Source organism: Capra hircus, chromosome 19 (genome assembly GCF_001704415.2).
Source record: "Capra hircus breed San Clemente chromosome 19, ASM170441v1, whole genome shotgun sequence".
Lineage (NCBI taxonomy): Eukaryota > Metazoa > Chordata > Mammalia > Artiodactyla > Bovidae > Capra > Capra hircus.
The window spans coordinates 5,644,566-5,667,775 of NC_030826.1; positions in this window are offsets into that span (position 1 = coordinate 5,644,566).

A 23,210-nucleotide genomic window follows, 5' to 3' on the forward strand; every position below is an offset into this window, starting at 1 on the left:
CTTTCAGATCTGCTATCTCCTTTCTGCGTTTGCTCTGTGGGAAACCTTGATCGTGAGAAAGAACCACAAGTGCCCTGACCCTGCTCACCCTGGGCTCCACATTGCCCCCTCTGCTCTTACTCTGCACCTCAGCCTCCCAGCTTCTCCCATCTTTGGTACTTGCTGTGCTGCTTCTTGGCTTCAAGGCTCTTGCACACACGGTTCCCTCTGCCTGCAACATTCCTCTCATTCATTGCTGTTAACTTACTTATTCACACTTTAAGTCACTGGTTCTCAAATGTGTGTGTGCGTGTGAAGGGGACTGTACCCCCAGGACAATCTAAAAGGTACAGGCCAGGGAGGCTGCAAAACATCCTACGATACGCAGGACAACACCCACACCATAGGCTTCTCTGGCTCCAAATGTCAGGAGTGCTGAGACGGAAAAACTTTTTTCTAGGTCTCATTTCAGGGAAGATTTCTTTGACACAATCAGGGTCTCTATTTTTCTCTCCCAAAGTACACCATTGTTTTCCTCAAAGCACTCACCTCTCTGTAGTAATGCATCATTTGAGAATAGGGACCACATCTATTTTGTTAGCCTTTTTGTCCTCAGTGGTTGGCTCAGAGTTATGTCTACTGAATATTACTTTGAAGGAAGGAAGAAGGAAAGGGGCAAGGGGAAGGCAAAGGAAATGAGGTAGCAAAATACATTTGTGTTTTACGAGCTCTAAATCTTTCAATAGTTTGCTGATATAATTAGCCATTCTTTTTTGTTCTCATCTGCAAAGCCAAATGTTAACACAATCTTGCTTCCATGGCTTAGTTGGGTGATGAATAAACATGCTTCTCTCTGTGATCAAGTATAGAAATCATGGGAAATGATAGTGACAGGGACCACAGCATGAGATGCAGCGATGTGTATAAAGGCAGATCAGGAGTTCAGCTCAGTTCAGTTGCTCAGTTGTGTCCGACTCTTTGTGACCCCACGGACTGCAGCACCCCAGGTCTCCCTGCCGATCACCAACTCCCGGAGTTTACCCAAACCCATGTCCATTGAGTTGGTGATGTCATCCAACCATCTCATCCTCTGTCATCCCCTTCTCCTCCTGCCCTCTTTCCCAGTATCAGGGTCTTTTCAAATGAGTCAGCTCTTTGCATCAGGTGGCCAAAGTATTGGAGTTTCAGCCTCAACATCAGACCTTTCAATGAACACCCCAGGACTGATCTCCTTTAGACTAGTTGGATTTCCTTGCAGTCCAAGGAACTCTCAAGAGTCTTCTCCAACACCACAGTTCAAAAGCATCAATTCTTCAGCGCTCAGCTTTTCTTATAGTCCAACTCTCACATCCATACATGACTACTGGAAAAACCGTAGCCTTGACTAGACAGACCTTTGTTGACAAAGAAATGTCTCTGCTTTTGAATATGCTGTCTAGGTTGGTCATAACTTTTCTTCCAAGGAGTAAGCGTCTTTTAATTTCATGGCTGCAGTCACCATCTGCAGTGATTTTGGAGCCCAGGAAAATAAAGTCAGCCACTGTTTCCACTGTTTCCTCATCTATTTGCCATGAAGTGTTGGGACCAGATGCCAGATCAGGAGAGGAAGAGAGTAAAAAGAAAGCATGGCTTCTGTCATAACAGAGAGGAGGCAACAATGCCCCAGGAGTTAGACGGTCATATGCCTGCATGGCCTCTCTTCCCCAGCAGGGTTGGCCGTGGGCATGGTGAGCACCACCAGTGAAGAGAGGTTGAGAGTATAAAGCGGATACAGCAGTGCAAGGAGGGAGACGAAGCACCAGCGGAAGACAAGGAGCACATCCCTAGAGGACTTCTTATAAGCACTTCCCCTAAGTGGATCATCTAGTAAGAGCCTTCTACAAGGACAAAACTCTAAAGGGACTCTTTTACCTATTTATTTTAAAATTTGTATTGGAGTATAACTGATTCACAATGCTGTGTTAATTTCAGGTGTACAACATAATGGATCAGTTATGCATATGCATATATCTGGGTTTCCTAGGTGGCGCTAGTGGTAAAGAATCCACCTGCCAGTGTAGGAGACATAGGTTTGATCCCTGGGTCAGGAAGATCCCCTGGAGGAGGGCATGGCAACCCACTCCAGTATTCTTGCCTGGAGAGTCCTAAGGACAGAGGAGCCTGGTGGACTACAATCCATGGGGTTGCAAAGAGTCAGACACAACTGTAGTGACTTAGCACGTACATACATCCATTCTTTTTTAAGATTCTTTTCCCATATAAGCCATGACAGAGTACTGAGTAGAGTTCTCTGTGCTATACAGTAGGTCCTTATTAGTTATCTATTTTATATATAGTAGTATGCATATCAGACAACCTGACCTGCCTCCTGAGAAACCTCTATGCAGGTCAGGAAGCAAGAGTTAGAACTGGACATGGAACAACAGACTGGTTCCAAATAGGAAAAGGAGTACGTCAAGGCTGTATGTTGTCACCCTGCTTATTTAACTTCTATGCAGAGTACATCATGAGAAACACTGGGCTGGAAGAAACACAAGCTGGAGTCAAGATTGCTGGGAGAAATATCAATCACCTCAGATATGCAGATGACACCACCCTTATGGCAGAAAGTGAAGAGGAGCTAAAACGCCTCTTGATGAAAGTGAAAGAGGAGAATGAAAAAGTTGGCTTAAAGCTCAACAGTCAGAAAACGAAGATCATGGCATCCGGTCCCATCACTCCATGGGAAATAGATGGGGAAACAGTGGAAACAGTGTCAGACTTTATTTTTTGGGCTCCAAAATCACTGCAGATGGTGATTGCAGCCATGAAATTAAAAGACACTTACTTCTTGGAAGAAAAGTTATGACCACCCTAGATAGCATATTCAAAAGCAGAGACATTACTTTGCCGACTAAGGTCCGTCTAGTCAAGGCTATGGTTTTTCCAGTAGTCATGTATGGATGTGAGAGTTGGACTGTGAAGAAGGCTGAGCACTGAAGAATTGATGCTTTTGAACTGTGGTGTTGGAGAAGACTCTTGAGAGTCCCTTGGACTGCAAGGAGATCCAACCAGTCCATTCTGAAGGAGATCAACCCTGGGATTTCTTTGGAAGGAATGATGCTAAAGCAGAAACTCCAGCACTTTGGCCACCTCATGCGAAGAGTTGACTCATTGGAAAAGACTTTGATGCTGGGAGGGATTGGGGGCAGGAGAAGAAGGGGATGACAGAGGATGAGATGGCTGGATGGCATCACGTACTCGATGGGCATGAGTCTGAGTGAACTCCGGGAGTTGGTGATGGACAGGGAGGTCTGGCGTGCTGCGACTCATGGGGTCGCAAAGAGTCAGACTCGATTGAGTAACTGAACTGAACTGAACTCTTATGCCCTGGTAATCATAAATTTGATTTCTACATCTATGACTCTACTTCTTTTTTGTAAATAAGCTCATTTGTATGGTAACGGACTCTTTTAAAAGACGGGGAGCTTGTAACAGATGGAGAACATGGAGTTGGCTGGCGTTCCTGTCTGGGGAAGGTGGGCTAACTTGGTGTATTCTTCTGTGAGGGACACAGTGGAGTGAGGTCAGCAGAGGGGGCTTAGAATGCCACTGCTAATGGGCAGCCTGCTGGGGGTATTTTTGTGTCCAGAGCGTTGGTGATAGGAGGCAGCAGGGAAGGAAAGTGCTTAGCTAAGGAGCTGGCAAAGCAAGACAGGACTGGAATGTGATCATTCTCCTGTGATATTCCTATATTTTGTGTAGACTTGTTCAGTATCAGAACATTCTTTTTCCACAATATTTATTTATTTGGCTGCCCCAGGTCCTGGCTGCGGTGCTTGGGATCTCTGATCTTGCTTGCAGCAAGGCATGTGGGGTCAGTTCCCTGACCAGGGACTGGACCCCTTCATTGGGAGCACAGAGTCTTAGCCACCGGGCCATGAGGGAAGCTCCTCACAAGTTTCGTATGGTTGAATTTCTTCTGGAAAAGAGAGAAAAGGCAGACTTCCACATCTGAGTATGGTGTGCTGCAGCCCTGATGAAGTTGTAGGAACTCAGGAGAAGAGGCAGAGAGAAGCTGGAAAAATGACAAGTGAAACTGTGGGCAGAGCTTTCTGGGTCCTCAGGCTTTGCCCTCTGCTCTGAGTCCTCAGCCTCTGAGGACTTTGTTGTATAGGCTTCCGCTGGGATGAGGGCTGGTGTTGAGTGAGAAATTGCATAGTGAGGACACCGTGTGCCATTACATTGTGAGGCAAACTATAGATATCATATGGAACCTTCAATGAACTCCAGGTTTGAAAGGAAACAGGATTTGCTTTGGGGAAAAAGAACCTAGAAGTGCTGGAAGTAATTAACCCCACTAACAAGCCTTACCTTGAAAGAATGAAAGAATCTCTTTCTCTCAATCAATAAAACATCACAAAAAGGGAGAACTTGACTTAGCTTAAGAGATTGTCAGACATTTAGAGACTAATTTAAATCAGTTTAAGATACAAGGCCAGGCAGAATATCATAGGGGTGTATCTGTATATTGGTGGGAATGTAAATTGATGCAGCAACTAAGGAGAACAGCTTAGAGGTTTCTTAAAAACTAAAAATAGAGCCACTATATGATCCTTCAATCCCACTCTTGAGCATATATTTGAATAAAAACATGGTCCAAAAGTATACACGTACCCCAGTGTTCATAGCAGCAATATTTACAACAGCCAAGACATGGAAGCAACCTAAATGTTTATAAGCAGAGGAATGGATAAAGGCAATGTGGTACATATATATAATGGAATATTACTCAGTCATTAAAGAAGAATGAAAATAATGCCACTTACAGCAATATGGATGGAATTAGAGATTGTCATGTTGAGTGAAGTAAGTCAGACAAAGAAAAATACCGTGCAATATCACTTATATGTGGAATCTAAAAAAAAAATGATACTAATGCACTTATTTTAAAAACAGAAACAGATTCACAAACTTAGAGAATGAACTTAAGGATACTAGAGAGAAGGGTAGTGTAGGGGAGGGATAGTTTGGGAGTTTGGGATTGCCTTGTACACACTGCTATATTTAAAGTGATAATCTGCAAGGATCTACTGTATAGCACAGGGAACTCTGCTCAATATTATGCAACAAGTTGAATGGAAAAAGAATTTGAAAAGAATAGATACATTTATATGTATAACTGAATCACGTTGCTGTGCATCTGAAACTAACACACCATTGTTAATCAGTTTACTCAAAATTGAATAAGTTGAAAAAATCTGTTTGTATAAAATTGCATGACTGTATGTGCCTGCATCTGTGTGTGTACAAATATACAAAGACATAGAGAGGTTGCTTTTCCCTCAAATGACAACATTGGTCGTTTTTGTGTTATAGTATTTATATTTTGATGATATTTATATTCCTTTCTGGCTTATACTGCTTTTTTACTTTTTTACAACATACTTTGCAATTATGATTAAAAGCAATAAAATTACTCTTGAAATTTGGGAAAAGAAAGTATTTTTCTCTCTCTTTTTCTAATTAAATATGTATACAAGATATACGCTGTGTGCTGTGCCTAGTTGCTCACTCTTGTCCAACTCTGTGACCCATGGAGCCTGGGGATTCTGCAGGCAAGAATACTGGAGTGGGTTGCCATGCCCTCCTCCAGGGGGATCTTCCCAACTCGGGGATCAAACCCAGGTCCCCCACATTGCAGGTGGATTCTTTATCATCTAAGCCACCAGAGAAGCCCATGGTGTAGACTATCTCTTCCTCAGGGGATCTTCCTGACCCAGTAATCAAACTGGGGTCTCCTGCTTTGCAGCCAGATTCTGTCTATTGAAATCAGTATTCACATAGCTATAATAAGCAATGAACAACACTGATAAAAAGAAGCACTTTAAAAGTCATGCTTTTCTGTTTTCAAGGAACATAAATTTTATAATTGTCCTACTGTGTAATATCCAGTATTTTAAAATACAAAACACTGAATATTATATTTAATATTTGAAATATAGGGCAAAATATGAGCCAGGCTATGAGAAGAATACAAGCAAAGAGCCCAAGGATCTGAGACGCTTGACATATCAGTCCCAGAGATAACACTGAGATAGGCTCTCTCCAGGAGAGGTCTTGCAGCTGCTTCTCACCCTGTCTCAGGAATTCTACAAAGGAACACCAAAACTGCTCAAAACACTCAAATTCCCCAATATGAAGGCAATTAAAATGCATTCAGAAACTACTATTCCAGGAGCTGTAAGATGCTATGCAAACATTGATCCTTTAATACTTGCAAGAAATCAATGAGATTTTCATCTCCACTTTACAAATGAAAAAAACTGAAGCTGATGTGTTACTTAACTTGGCAGACTTTATGCCCCAGTAAGAAAGTCAGAGATGGGACTCAGGACCTCCTGACTTCATTGCTCTGGTTCCATCACATACATCTCAAAGGCTCACCTTCATCCGGTCCCATCACTTCATGGCAAATAGATGGGGAAATTATGGAAAGTGACAGGCTTTCTTTTCCTGGGCTCCAAAATCACTGCAGATGGTGACTGCAAGCCATGAAATTAAAAGATGCTTGCTTCTTGGAAGAAAAGCTATGACCAGCCTAGACAGCATATTAAAAGAAGAGACATTGCTTTGCTGACAAAAGTCCATTTAGTCAAGGCTGTGGTTTTCCCAGTAGTCATGTATAGATGTGAGAGTTAGACCATAAAGAAAGCTGAGTGCCAAAGAATTGATGCTTTTGAACTGTGATGTTGGAGAAGACTGTGAGGGTCCCTTAGACTGCAAGGGGATCAAACCAGTCAATCCTCAAAGAAATCAGTCCTGAATATTCATTGGAAGGACTGATGCTGATGCTAAAACTCCAATACTTTGGCCACCTGATGTGAAGAACTGACTTATTGGAAAAGACCCTGATGCTGGGAAAGATTGAAGGCGGGAGAAGGGGATGACAGAGGATGAGATGGTTGGATGGCATCACCGACTCAATGGACATGAGTTTGAGTAAGCTACGGGAGTTGGTGATGGACATTGAAGCCTGGTGTGCTGCAGTTCATGGGGTCGCAGAGTCGGACACGACTGAGCCACTGAACTGAACTGAAGGGACCTCAGTATGTAATAAAAAGGAACTAGGTTTATGATAAACATAAATGATGTATGTGCCTGTCATTCACAATCCCCATGGGAAGCAGAGGGCACATTCAGTTAGGTCATTGAGAGTTGAACAAAGGAGCTATTTATCAAGTTATAAGCATGCATACAGAGAAGGAAATGGCAACCCACTCCCGTATTCTTGCCTGAAAAATCCCATGGACAGAGGAGCCTGGCAGGCTGCAGTCCATAAGTCACACAGAGTCAGACACAACTGAAGAGGCTTAGAATGCACCTAAGCATACATACACTACTGATACTATGTATAAAATAGATAACCAATGAGAACCTAGTGTAGAGCACAGAGAACTCTACTCAGTGCTCTGTGGTGACATAAATGGGAAGAAAGTCCAAAAAGAGGGGATACATGTAAACATATAGCTGATTCACCTTGTGGTACAGCAGAAACTAACACAACATTTTAAAGCAACTATACTCCAGTAACGGAGAAGGCAATAGCACCCCACTCCAGTACTCTTGCCTGGAAAATCCCATGAATGGAGGAGCCTGGTAGGCTCCAGTCCATGGGGTCGCTAAGAGTTGGGCACGACTGAATGACTTCACTTTGACTTTTCACTTTCATGCATTGGAGAAGGAAATGGCAACCCACTCCAATGTTCTTGCCTGGAGAGTCCCAGGGACAGAGGAGCCTAGTGGGCTGCCATCTATGGGGTCACACAGAATCGGACAAGACTGAAGTAACTCAGTAGCAGCAGCAGCAGCAGCAGCATACCGCAATAAAATTTAATTTAAAAATAAATAAAATATTTAATTAAAAAAAGAATGATCTGTCATTTGGAGACATGTAGTTTTTTTTAATTCCATTTTATTGAGACATAGTAGACATATAAGTTTTAGGTGTATCATGATTTGTACAATATAAGGGCATTTGATATATGTGTATATTGTGAAATGATCACCATGGTAAATCTAGTAAATCTGTCCAGCACCAGATATAGTTACAATTTTTTTCTTATGATGAGAACTTTTAAGATTTACTCTCTTAACAACTTTCAAATATAAAGTAGAGTTTATCAACTATAGTCACCAGGCTATTTCATTCCCAGTTTATGACTCAGTTTATGACTCAGTTTATGACTATGAATTCCTACCTTTTGATCATCATCACCCATTTTGTCCACCTCCCACCCCCTAACCTCTGCCAATCACCAATTTGTTCTCTGTATCTGTGGTTTTTTTTTTTTTTCTTTCATTTTAGATTCCACACATAAGAGATAATTAAAAAACATTTTAGTGGGGTATGGAGGGGAGAGAGTTAAGGAGTTTGAAATTAACATATACACACTATTGTATGCAAAATAGATACACCAAGACCTGCTGTAAGACTTGACGTTTTGACTGATTCCTCATGAGGCTCCCTGGGAAGGGACAAAGGAGGCCGACTCAGCATGATTGTATCTTCATTCACAATCACTGAACACGTGCAGAAGGGCAAAGATGATGCTCTCCGCACCTCCACAGGGAGCGACGTGAAAGATTCCAATACAGTGTGTGTTGCTGTAAACAGACCCTCTGAGTGATGTGCCATGGACGTGTGAAGGAGACCTCAGATGCCCACACATTTGTCTTCATAGCGTTCAGTCGCAACCTTTCTCACTCAATCTCAAGAAACTTTTCAACAAATTAAAAACCAGAGCACTCTCAAGTCTGTATTCTTCCATTCTGACATAGAGGAAACTGAGGTCCAGCCTAAAACATTAGGACAATGCCTTACTTGCTTTGAACCTGATGAAACAATCTTGTTCAAGCTATATTAAGCAAGTAGGTATTGGAAACCTACTCTTTGACCTCCAAATTCCTCTGGCTGATGGGGAGTGTTGTTCTCAACCAGGGCCTTACCTGTCTGGGCCTCGGTGTCTTCATTTTATGAGAGGAGTATCATGGTAATGTGCTTCCAAGGTTATAATAAATATATTAACATTAACAAATATTGATAACTAATAACAGTATATTTATAAATAATATATAATATAAAAATGAGTGAGTGCACGGTAGTTTTATAAACCCCAAACTGTAACACAATTTAACCAGTTGTCTACTAATAAATGAACACTCTTCACTGACAGCCAACTCTACCATCCTTCACTTAGACTTTGGAGACTGGCTCCTGTTTGAGGATTTTGCTCTCTAAAATTCTCTTTCTTCTGCTATGAGGAGGGCACAGCAACCTGCTCCAGTATTCTTGCCTGGAGAAACCCATGAATAGAGAAGCCTGGTGGACCATTCATAGGGTCTCAAAGAATTGTACATGACTGAGTAACTTATCACGAATGATCTCTACTTAACCCCTATTATCTCCATAATCCACTTTTGTCCACATGACTTCACCAGCTTGAGTTTGTCAGAGTCACAAATGATCATCAGAAATGTTTCAGTATTAAGAATCAAAACAAACACTCTTTTCTCAGCTCCCAGTGAATGTTTACTGAATGTCTGTTATGTGCTGGGCACCTGCCAGATGTGAGGGATACATTAGTGGCAAGACTGACACAGTGTTTTCCAGAGGTTTCCTTTAGAAGAAATGAGGCTACATTTAATTCTTCACCAGTTACATCACTCACTTCCAGCGCCTTAATAGAAGCAGGGTTCTTCCGTGGTCTGGAATCAGCCAGGCACTTGTGAGCAAAATGGTCCTCAGAGAGTCTCCCTGGAGATGGAGCATCAGTGGGGGCAGTATTCTTAGCCAGGCCATTTTCAGTTCAGCTTAGGAGTGTGACTTCCTATAGTTAGTTGTTGTTGTTCAGTTGCTAAGTCATGCCCAACTCTTTGCAACCCCATGGACTGTAGCACACCAGGCTTCCCTGTCTTTCATTATCTCCCAGAGTTTTGCCAAACTCATATCCATTGAGTTATTGATGCCATCCAACCATCTCATCCTTGGTTGCCCCCTTCTTCTGCTACTCTCAATATTTCCCAGCATTAGGGTCTTTTCCAATGAGTCGACTGTTTAGTTAGTTAAGCTTTACAAATATTGGGTTGTTGGGGAGAAAACCTTCCTGGTTCATTATACCTTTATTGCCTGGGTCTGGGAAATGTTTAGGAAGTCTATTGACAGGCTTTGCAGGATTGATTGGACACGGAAAAGATGGAGAGATGGGAAGAATTAAGATGACTTCCTGACTTGAGGAATGGGGTAATTGGTATTGGCACTTATTAAGAGAAAATGTACTAGAAGAGGAACTGAGCATTTTTCTTTGTTTCGGAGAAAGATCATGAAGTCAGTTTGAGAGGAGTTGATGGAGAGACATTCAGGTGGGATCTCCAATATGGCAGCTGAATTCACAGTGTGGGACATCAAAAAAAAGCTGGAGAAAAAACTGATGAATTACCAGCAAATAATAACAAAACCCTGAGAGTGGAAATATATGTCTTGTGGGAGGTGAACCACGGTATTCAATAATCCAGATAGAGAGAGTAGTTTTATATTACTCAGACAAGGCATTTTATATTCTGTCGAATCGTTTCAGGATCCAAGCTTCTTCCTTAGGGGAGAAAAAAAAAAAAAAAAGCTAACGCAGTGTTTTTATGTATCATGTCAGGTAGTGGTCCAACTGTAATTTTTTTCAAATGAATATCTAATTATTCTGCTTACTAACATAAAATGCGCTCATTTGCTAAACCATTCTCTCCCCATTGAAGTGAAATACCACCCTTTTCCTATGTGGTGCTCCTATATACTCTGCAATTTTTGTTTTGTTCTACTAATCAATTAGTCTGTCCCTATGCTAATAACCAACACTTTTGATTATGCTGACTTTATAACATTTTAATATCCGGCAAGGAATCTCATTATCATTTTTCATGTTTGTACATTTCTTAGCTTCTCATGGACATTTATTCTTCCATATAAAATGTAAGATAATTCAATTTTCTAAGACCATAGAGATTTTAATTGAAAATTCATTAAATATGTCACAATATGGGCAGAGTTGACATATTTGTAAAATTAAATCTTCCCTTGCAAGAACCAGGTATGTTTTTCCATTTGTTCAGCCTTGATGTAGCCCTTTAATAAAATTCTATGGTTCTTTTTTTAAAAAAAAAAATGTAAAACAAAACAAAAAATCCAACACCACCTTTTCTTCTAATACTATCTTTAATCTTATCTCATCTAGTCCTTTCAGCTTCAACTCAGATAATCATTCCTCCCAAGGGAAGGAGGCAGGCATGGCATTTGAATTAAATTCTAAGAGAACGAGCCAATAAATTTCCCTTCCACTCATGTGCAATTCTGTTTCACCCCAATTGTGATTGATATTGCCAATTGAATACAAGAATATGCATCTGTGGCTGATTTAAACAATGTCCTGCAACACTTACTCTGCCATGATTAAATCTTTTATATTCTTTTAACTTTGCATTGTTTATGAAGAGGCCTTTTAATTTTTGCTTTTTTTTTTTTCCTGTGAGAAAGTGGTGGTATGCATGTGTGCTATGAGACAAAAAGTCTAGCATTCTATCTTAGCTGTTTCTTTCAGTTGAGAAAATTTTAATCCCTTCTCTCAGATGCAAAGTAATAGCTGCCATTAGAGGGCTGCAAGACTCAGAGTTGCCTTGTGTGAGGTGGGAGCTAGTTGCAGCCCACAATGCAGGAAGCCTGGGTTCAATCCCTGGGTCAAGAAGATCTCTTAGAGAAAGAATGGCTGTCCACTCCAGTGTTCTTGCCTGGAGACTTCCATGGACAGAGGAGCCTGGCGGGCTACAGTCCATGGGGTTGCAAAGAAACAGTTGACTGAATGGCTAACACTTTCACTTTCAAAAAATGAAGAAATATTAGCAATTTTATGTGGTTTATTCTAAAGCAAACTGACTTCTAGGGGTGGCCCAGAGCTCTTCTGGTCAATGAGATGATGGAGGAGGTATACTGGAGGAGGTTTGCATCCTTTCTGAAATAAAAAGGTGAAGCCCATTTGATCCTTCCAGGAGTACAGACGTGGTGCCTAGAGGAGTAACTAACATGTTGTGGCCATGGAGACATCATGCACTAGAGGTGGCGAAGCAGGAAGCCAGAGTAGGCTTGAGCAGTGATAGTTCCCTCAAAAAATAAACTTCTTACTGGTTTCCTGGTTTAACTCATAGGTTTGTGGGTTTTCTGCTGCCTGAGCCTGACTGAAATCCTTTCTGATACTGTGCTCACCAAATGTTGGTTTCTCTTCACCTCCCTTCTGATATATATATATATAATTCCAAGATTCCTTGGGACCTGAGATAAGCTTTCTTCTTCACTCAGAAGTAATTCCAAGCTACTGGATGGGAATACCTCAGAATGCAGTGGTTATTTGTTGAAATGTCCTCACCCTCAGCCCAACACTATCATTTCTTGAGTGCATGCTGTGTGCAGGCATCATGCTAAGCCTTATGTATATGTGGTGGTCTCACTGAATCCTCAAAATAAGCCTACAGAAAATTGGAATCAATCAGTACTCACATTTTATAGAGAAGAAAGATAAGGGAGAGATGGTAATCAATTTGTTCAAACCCTACAGCTTCTAATAGGCTGCAACTAAACTTGAATTCTTGTCTATTCCTAACTGCTGGGCCATGCTGCCCCGATGTTTTCCTTGTTCTGTGACGTAGTCTGATGAAGCTTTTCCTCCCTACAGAGGTGTTCATTTGTCTCCTCTGACTGACTCTAACAACACTGTTCAACAGAACTTTCTGTAATGATGGAAATGCTATGCCTCTTCCCTTTTAATACTATAGCTATTGGCCATATGTGGTCATTGAAAACCCTCCCGTCTCCTCCCCCATTTTAGCCCTCTCAATTGTCACAGAGCCCTGGTTTGAGTTCCCTGAGTCATACAGCAGATTCCCGCTGGCTATCTATTTTACATATGTTAGCATGTTTCCATGCTACTCTCTCCGTTTATCCCACCCTCTCCTTCCTAGCCACACCCATGTCCATGCGTCTGTTCTCTATGTCTGCATCTTCACTGAGTTCAGTTCAGTTCAGTAGCTCAGTCGTGTCCAACTCTTTGTGACCCCATGAATCACAGCACACCGGGGCCCCTGTCCATCACCAACTCCTGGAGTTCATTCAAACTCGGGTCTATTGAGTCAGTGATGCCATCCAGCCATCTCATCCTCTGTCGTACCCTTCTCCTCCTGCCCCTAATCCCTCCCAACATCAGGGTCTTTTCCAGTGAGTCAATTCTTCGCATGAGGTGGCCAAAGTATCAGAGTTTCAGCTTCAGCATCAGTCCCTCCAATGGACACCCAGGACTGATCTCCTTTCGGATGGACTGGTTGGATCTCCTTGCAGTCCAGGGGACTCTCAAGAGTCTTCTCCAACACCACAGTTCAAAAGCATCAACTCTTTGGCGCTCAGCTTTCCTCACAGTCCAACTCTCACATCCATACATGACGACTGGAAAAACCAAGACGGACCTCTGTTGGCAAAGTAATATCTCTGCTTTTGAATATACTATCTAGGTTGGTCATAACTTTCCTTCCGAGGAGTAAACGTCTTTTAATTTCATGGCTGTAGTAACCTTCTGCAGTGATTTTGGAGCCCCCCAAAATAAAGCCTGACACTGTTTCCACTGTTTCCCAATCTATCTGCCGTGAAGTGTTGGGACCAGATACCATGATCTTCGTTTTCTGAATGTTGAGCTTTAAGCCAACTTTTTCACTCTCCTCTTTCACTTTCATCAAGAGGCTTTTTAGTTCCTCTTTACTCTCTGCCATAAGGGTAGTGTCATCTGCACATCTGAGGTTATTGATATTTCTCCCAGCAATCTTGATTCCAGCTTGTGCTTCTTCCAGCCCAGTGTTTCTCATGATGTACTCTGCATAGAAGTTAAATAAGCGGGGTGACAATATACAGCCTTGATGTACTTCTTTTCCTATTTGGAACCGGTCTGTTGTTCCATGTCCAGTTCTGTTGCTTCCTGACCTGCATATAGGTTTCTCAAGAGGTAGGTCAGGTGGTCTGGTATTCCCATCTCTTTCAGAATTTTCCACGGTTTATTGTGATCCACACAGTCAAAGGCTTTGGCATAGTCAATAAAGCAGAAATGTTTTTCTGGAACTCTCTTGCTTTTTTGATGATTGAGCAGATGTTGGCAATTTGATCTCTGGTTCCTCTGCCTTTTCTAAAACCAGCTTGAACATCAGGAAGTTCACAGTTCATGTATTGCTGAAGCCTGGCTTGGAGAATTTTGAGCATTACTTTACTAGTATGTGAGATGAGTGCAATTGTGTGGTAGTTTGAGCATTCTTTGGCATTGCCTTTCTTTGGGATTGGAATGAAAACTGATCTTTTCCAGTCCTGTGGCCACTGCTGAGTTTTCCAAATTTGCTGGAATATTGAGTGCAGCACTTTCACAGCATTATCTTTTGCAAATAGGTTCATCAGTACCATCTTTCTAGATTCCATATATATGAATTAGTATACAATATTTGTTTTTACCTTCTGACTTACTTCACTCTGTATAATAGGCTCTAGGTTCATCCACCTCATTAGCACTGATTCAAATGCATTCCTTCTTATGGCTGAGTAATATCCTATTGTATATTTGTATCACAGTTTCTTTACCCATTCACCTGTTGATGGATATCTAGATTGCTCCCACGTCCTAGCTATTGTAAATAGTGCTGCAGTGAATGTGGGGATACATGTGTCTTTTTAAATTATGGTTTTCTTAGGGTATAGGCCCAGTGGTAGGATTGTTGGGTCGTATAGTAGCTTTATTCCTAGTTTTTAAAGGAATCTCTATTTAGTAAAGAATCTGCCTGCAATGTGGAAGACCTGGGTTCGATCCCTGTGTTGGGAAGTTCCCCTGGAGAAGAGAAAGGCTACCAACTCCACTATTCTGCTGTTGAGAATTCCATGGACTGTATGGTCCATGGGGTCGCAAAGAGTCAGAAAGGACTGAGCGACTTTCACTTTCATACTGTCTTCCATAGTGGCTGCATCAATTTACATCCCAACCAACAGTGAAAGAGGGTTCTCTTACCTCCACACCCTTTCCAGCACTTATTGTTTGTAGGGTTTTTGATGATGGCCTTTCTGAATCATGTGAGGTAATAGCTCAGTGTAGTTTTGGTTTGCATTTCTCTGATAATGAGTGATATTGAGATTCTTTTCATGTGTTTTTTAGCCATCTGTATGTCTTCTTAGGAGAAATGTCTGTTTAGGTCTTTCACTCACTTCTTGATTGGGTTGTTTGTTTTTCTGTTATTGAGTTGCATAAGCTGCTTATATATTTTGGAAATTAATCCTTTGTCAGTTGTTTCATTTACTATTATTTTCTTCCATTCTGAGGGTTGTCTTTTCACCTTGTTTATAGTTTCCTTTTCTGTGTAAAAGCTTTCAAGTTTAATTCTGTTCTATTTGTTTATTTTATTTCCATTACTCTGGGGGGTGGGTCATAGAGGATTTTGCTGTGTTTTATGTTATAGAATATTCTGCCTATGCTGTCCTCCAAGAGTTTATAGTTTCTGGTCTTATATTTAGATCTTTAATGCATTTTGAGTTTATCTTTGTTCTAACTTCATTCTTTTACATGTGGCTGTATACTGTTTTGATATATGTGTATCTTGCAAAATGCTTACCATAATAAGTCTAATTAACATTCATCACCTCACATAGTTCTTTTCCTTGTGATGAAAAATTTTAAGATCTTGCAATTTTCATATGTCAGATACAGTATTGTTAACTGTAGTCACCAAGCTATACATTATATCCCCAGAACTTAATTATCTTATAACTGGAAGTTTTTACCTCTTGAATACCTTCATCCATTTGCCTTGTCTCCAACCGCCAGTCTCTGTAACTGCAAATCTGTTTTCTGTTCCTCTGGGTTTGAGTTTTCAGGTTCTACATATAAGTGAGATCACACAGTATTTGTCTTTCTCTGTCTGACATTTCACTTAGCACAATGACCTCAGGGTTCATGCATGCTGTCCCAGTGGCCAGATTTCCTCTTTTTTTTTTTTTTTCTTTCTTGATGGCTGTTTGCTGTGAGGGCTAAGTCGCTTGTCATGTCTGACTCTTTGCGACGCTATGGATTGCACCCTGCCAGACTTTTCTGTTCATGGGATTCTCCAAACAAGAATACTGGAGTGGGTTGCCATGTCCTTCTCCAGGGGATCACCCCAACCCAAGAATTCAGCCTGTGACTCTTGGGTCTCCTAGATTGGCAGGTGGGTTCTTTAACACTTGTGCTACCTGGGAAACCCTTTTTAAGGTGAAATCAAATTCATTTGGGGACTTCCCTGGTGGTCCAGTTGCTAAGACTCTGAGTTCCTAGTGCAAGGGGATTGCGTTCAATCCTTGGTCAGAGAACTGGATTCCACAAGCCACAACTAAGGAAGAACTTGCATGCTGCAGCTAAAAGATCCGGCATGCCTCAAAGAAGGTTGAGCATTGAAGAACTGATACTTTCGAACTGTGGTGCTGAAGAAGACTCTTGAGAGTCCTTTGGATTGCAAGGAGGTCAAAGCAATCAATCCTAAAGGAAATTAGTCCTTAATATTCATTGGAAGGACTGATCCTGAAGCTTAAGCTCCAATACTTTGGCCACCTGATATGTAGAGTCAATTCATTAGAAAAGACCCTGATTGGAGAAGGAGATGGCAACCTACTCCATTATTCTTGTCTGGAAAATCCCATGAAGAGAGGATCCTGGAGGGCTGCAGTGCATGGGATCACTAAACAGTCAGATACAACTTAGCAAATAAACAACAACAAATTACAATGGGAAACACGGGGTTGAGTAGGAATGTGACAATCTAATTTATGATTTTGGCTGGTGAGTCAGAAAGATTTGAGGGGCCAAGCTACATTTAGTAAGTTAATGTAGTAGTGCTAATAAAAAATGATATTGTCTTGGGCTACAGTAGTAGCAATGGAAATTGACAGAAGTTGATGGATTCAAGATAACTTTTGAAGACTGAGCTAACTGCTGGTGAATTGGACATACATGGTTAAGAGTGAGACCAAGGATGACTTCTAGGTTATTAGCTTAAATAATAAAATGTAATATTGCTATTAAATTAATAGGGAAGGCAGGAGGAAAAACAGTGTTGAGGGTGCAATTAAGAGTTCCATTTTAGAAAAATTAAATTTGAAGGTATTTCCAAGTGAAAAATTCCAGTTAAGCTATTTAAAATCCTAAAAATGATGCTGTGAAAGTGCTGCACTCAAGATGCCAGCAAATTTGGAAAATGCAGCAGTGGCCACAGGACTGGAAAAGGTCATTTTTCCCACTCCAATCCCAAAGAAAGGCAATGCCAAAGAATGCTCAAACTACCACACAATTGCACTCATCTAACATGCTAGCAAAGTAATGCTCAAAATTCTCCAAACCAGGCTTCAATGGTATATGAACTATGAAATTCCAGATGTTCAAGTTGGTTTTAGAAAAGGCACAGGAACCAGAGATCAAATTGCCAATATCTGCTGGATCATCAAAAAAACCAGAGAGTTCCAGAAAAACATCTATTTCAGTTTATTGACGATGCCAAAGCCTTTGACTGTGTGGATCACCACAAACTGTGGAAAATTCTGAAAGAGATGGGAATACCCAACTTCTTGACCTTGCTCTTGAGAAGTCTGTATGCAATCAGTCAGGAAGCAACAGTTAGAACTGGACATGGAACAACAGACTGGTTCCAAATAGGAAAAGGAGTGCGTCAAGGCTGTATATTGTCACTCTGCTTATTTAACTTCTATGCAGAGCACATCATGAGAAACTCTGGGCTGGAAGAAGCACAAGCTGGAATCAAGATTGCCAGGAGAAATATCAATCACCTCAGATATGCAGATGACACCACCCTTATGGCAGAAAGTGAAGAAGAACTAAAGAGCCTCTTGATGAGAGTAAAAGAGGAGAGTGAAAAAGTTGGCTTAAAGCTCAACATTCAGAAAACGAAGATCATGGCATCCAGTCCCATCCCTTCATGGCAAATAGATGGGGAAACAGTGGAAACAGTGCCAGACTTTATTTTGGGGGGCTCCAAAATCACTGCAGAAGGTTACTACAGCCATGAAATTAAAAGACACTTACGGAAAAGGAAATGGCAACCCACTTCGGTACCCTTGCCTAGAAAATCCTCTGGAGAAGGAAATGGCAACCTACTCCAGTACCCTTGCCTGGAAAATCCCATGGACAGAGGAGGCTGGTATGCTACAGTCCATGGGGTCGCAAAGAGTTGGACATGACTGAGCAACTTCACTTCACTCACTCCTTGGAAGAAAAGTTATGACCAATCTAGACAGCATATTAAAAAACAGATACATTATTTTGCCAACAAAGGTCCGTCTAGTCAAGGAATGATTTTTCCAGTAGTCATGAATGGATGTGAGAGTTGGACTATAAAGAAAGCTGAGCACAGAAGAATTGATCCTTTTGAACTGTGGTGTTGGAGAAGACTCTTGAGAGTCCCTTGGACTGCAAGGAGATCCAACATGTCCATCCTAAAGGAAATCAGTCCTGAATATTCATTGGAAGGACTGATATTGAAGGTGAAACTCCAATACTTTGGTCACCTGATATGAAGAACTGAATCATTTGAAAAGACCTTGATGCTGGGAAAGATTAAAGGCAGGAGGAGAAGGAGATGACAGAGGATGAGATGGTTGGATGGCATCACCGACTTAATGGACATGAGTTTGAATAAACTCTGGGAGTTGGTGATAGACAGGGAGGCCTGGCATGCTGCAGTTCATGGGGTTGCAAAGAGTTGGACATGACTGAGCGACTGAACTAGACCAAGTGAAGATATTAAGTAGGCAGTTGATTGTAACATTTGGGAAGACAAGATTAATATATATCTATATTTGATTCAATTACAAATAGTTAATATTTAATGCCATGGGACTGAAAGAGATCACCTAGAGAGGAAGTATCCATAGAAAATAAGATGATATAAGGATAAGCTTCTTTGAACACCCTTAATTTAAAATACATCAGGTGCCTGAGTCATTTTGATCATGAAATAAAATGCCACTTTTTGCACTTACCTGTGAAATGCTTTTTTGTACTATGTCATGCAGATAACATGAAACTAAAATGTGCAAAGTGTTCAGAGTAGTCTGTCCTTACTACTGTATAGATCGGAAAATTGAGCACTGAGAGATGAGATTTCAAGACTAAGACTCATGACCATACTGCTAGTAAACGATGAAGTTAGGCTCAGAACAGAGATCTTTCTAACTCTACTCAATAGCTTTTTCTATCATGTTGGAAATTCTCCACCGGCAAATACAATGCCCCCAGGGTTATTACTGCGGCTGTTTGCCTCTACATTAACATCCCCGTTTTAAGATGCCTGTGTTCCGAAGTCTAATTAGTTTTCTGTCCTAGTCTTTGTTCTCTAATGTCACATCTTGCTGCAACCTTCCTCAGAGAGTTTCCCCCTCTACTGATCTACTGTTATTATGCTATAAGCTGTGAAAATAAATAATCAAGACGTAGAATTATTAGGAATATAATAAGTTAAAACAGTCTTTGGGAGGCTTTGATTAGTTATCTGTCATGATCTTACTGCACTGTCTTAAAATATGTCATGGCTATTCATAGCCTTTTGCTTATTGCCAATTATGACACTAACATTAGCGTTTGTATAATAAAACTGATTAACTTGCCAAAAAAAAAAAAAGAGAGAGACCCTGATGCTGGGAAAGATTGAAGGCAAGAGGAGAAGGGGACAGCAGAGGACAAGATGGTCGGATGGCACCGCTGACTCAATGGACATGAGTTTGAGCAAGCTCCGGGAGATAGTGAAGGACAGGAATGCCTGGTGTGCTGCAGTCCATGGGGTCACAAAGAGTCAGACATGGCTGAGCGACTGAAAACAACATACCCATTCAGCTGTCAGTGGACATAAGTTGTTCTCATCTTGATTATTGTAAATAATGCTGCAATGAACATGATGGTACCTATATCTCTTTGAGATGGTAATTTTATTTCCTTCACCCAGAAGTAGAATTGTTGGATCATATGGTAGTTCTAGGAGCTTCCCAGGTGGCACTAGTGTTAAAGAATCTGCCTGCCAATGCAGGAGATTTAAGAGGCATGGCTTCATCCCTGGTTGGGAAGGTCTCCTGGAAGAGCACATGGCAACGCACTCCGTATTCTTGGCTGGAGACTCCCATGGACAAAGGAGCCTGGCGGGCTACAGTCCATTGCATTGCAGAGTCCCACTTGACTGAAGCGACTTAGCACATGTGGTAGTTTTATTTTTAACTGTCCACAGTGGCTGCACCAATTTGAAATTCCACCAATGCGTAAAAAGTATTCTTTTTTAACCACATCTCCACAAACATCAAACATCTGTTATCTGTCGTCTTTTTAAAATTTATTTAGTGGCTGCTATATTGGACAGTGTCACTTTCAAAGACCACAATCAGAATGAGTTCCTTAGGTGCCTGCTTCTGGTGAATATATCCTTGACATTGATGATATTTTCTGGGGCTCACAGTTGTCCTCCACAGACTTTGCTTATGGAACTGACTAGGAAGAATCAAGCCTTTCAGTAGCACCACATCTTTCTTCAAATGTACTGCTATGAACCTGTCAGCATCTGGTTTCAGTGTGTCACGTGTGACTCTTTTGCAGCAGAGGCAAAATATGAAAGTGGCTGTGAAATGATGGTTAACAAAGTGACATTTTTGTGAGTGACAAACTGTTATGAGACCATCATTTCTTAAGGTGACTGATTTATCTAAGTAGCTTGCATATTTAATAGGTAGCACTATAAAATGAAAACCAAAGTCATAAAATGCCATAATACTTTTATGTTTTGAAGTAAAAATATTATCTATAATTTTCCTATTTGTGCCTGGGTAGTAGCCTCACTTTTATGTCATAATTGGGTTCTGGGTGGTTTCTGACACTATTAATTGAATCTTTGCATAATGAAGTAATTAAATCTAGTCTGTGGAATTTCCTAAGAAATTTATCTACTTATCCCAGCTAGTCAAATAGCTGGGATGGATATATACTGCTCTTTATAAACTTCCTCTGAGTGATCAACTTGGAGAGAATCACAAAGCATAAATATAATGCTATTTTATCTCCCTAATTTGGGGCAAGAACTTAAAACTGTGAAGTGTAGGGAATGAGACAGAGTGCTATGTAAGAAATTAGGAGCCCTGGTTTTCCACTAATAAGCCATGACTTTGATCAAGTAGTCAACCTGTCTCAACTTCAGTCTTACCGTACATAAATATTGGGAGGATGAAGACAGTCTTTTCTGGACCTAGAGATTGTTGTACTGAGTGAAGTAAGTCAGAGGGAGAAGAAGAAACTTCATCTGATGTCACTTATATGTGGAATCTAAAACGAAGTATTTAAATGAATTTGTTTGCAAAACAGAAATAGGCTCACAGACTTAGAGAATGAACTTATGGTTACCAAGGTGTTACCTGATAGGGATAGTTAGTGAGTTTGGAATCGACATGTACACACTGCTATATTTAAAATGGATAATCAACAAGGACCTACTATACAGCACAGAGAACACTCTGATGTTATGTGGCAGCCTGGATAGGAGGGGAGTTTAGGGGAGAATGGATACATGTCCATGTATGGCTGAGTCCCAGTGCTGTCCACCTGAAACTATCACAACATTGTTCATCGGCTGTGTGCTGTGCTGCGCTAGGCCTGAGTCAGAGGTTCAGATTTGGGAGGAGACAAACCACTAGAGCAACAGCACAAACGACAGAAGTTCAGACACATAGACCCCTCGTTTCTGCTTGCTTGACGGTGACAAGGGGTATGGTGTCAAGTGTGAGCAGGATGTTTGAAGGAGGGTAAAGAATAATCACACAAGTGAAAAGTGTGGAGGAAGAGAGGGAAAGATATAGGAATGGAGGAACAAAGAGAGGTGGAACAAAGGAGAGGCTGCAGAAGGAAAACTGAAGAAGAAAGAAGGCCGCTTACTATGCTTTTCTGTAAGTATCTTCTGTCACGGTTCTGGGCACACACTAGCTTAGGTCACAGTCTCAGTTATCTGGATTATTGCAATGCATTTCTAACGTGTACCCTTCCCGTGAGTCCTGAAACCTCCATTCTGCATCTGCAGCCAAAGGGATTTTCCTAAAACACAGATCTGATGAGCATGTCACCCCCTTGCTTAAAATCCTTTATCAGCCTTTCCATCACTCCTCGGAAATGAAGTCTTTCTGAGATCATCATGTTCTGACTATTTCATGTGTCCCTACAGCAATGATTGGCAAACTTTTTCTGTAAAGGCCTGATAGTATTTTTTTTTTTCTCTCTGCAGGCCAATTGGCCTCTGTTGCAGCTATTCAACTTTACCATCATAGTAAGAAAATAGCCGCAGACCATTTGTAAGTCAAATCAGTGTGGCTGTGTTCCAATACAACTTTACTTATAAAAACAGTTGGCCCTCCAGCAGGCCTTAGTTTACTGACCCTTGCCCTATGAACTCAAGATCACCTCCTTCATTCATCCTTAACCCTCTGCACTCAGGACCCAATGAATTATTTTCAATTCCCTAGTAGTACCCTGCTCTCTCTCAATATCATAGTTTTGCACACAGTTTCCCCTAGTCTAAATCACCTTTCCTAACCTCGTTGCCCAGTTAACCCTCACTCATCCTTGTGATTCAGTTTAAACCTCCTTGGCCAGCCTCACACCAGCACTGTGTTCCCACTTTTGACACTGAAGTGTACTGACTTATCGGCATTTGTCTCTCATACCTCACTACCCTAGGCAGTTGGAAGGCAGCAGCCTAGGGTAGTGTTACTCTTTTCTTTCCTGGAAATTAATCAACACTAAAATCCATGTGTTATTATAAGGATTTGATACCTGAGGTATCACTTGCTCTATTGCCTAGTGGCAGAATGAGTGTGTGATACTGACTCTGATGACTGAGTCTGGAACAATATAGGCCATATTTTCAATAATTCCAGTTCCTAGAAGTAAGGAGTTTGATATTAAGCCCTAGAAAGGAGAAACTGACCTTAAGTCTCTTCAGTTTATTTTCCTGAATCCTAGTTTATAAATTTAGAGACAGTGAAAAAAAACAAAAATAAAAACAATAACAACAAAACATCAACTGTACTAATAGGGTTATTTGTATGAGTTACATGAAAAAATGTTTGGCAC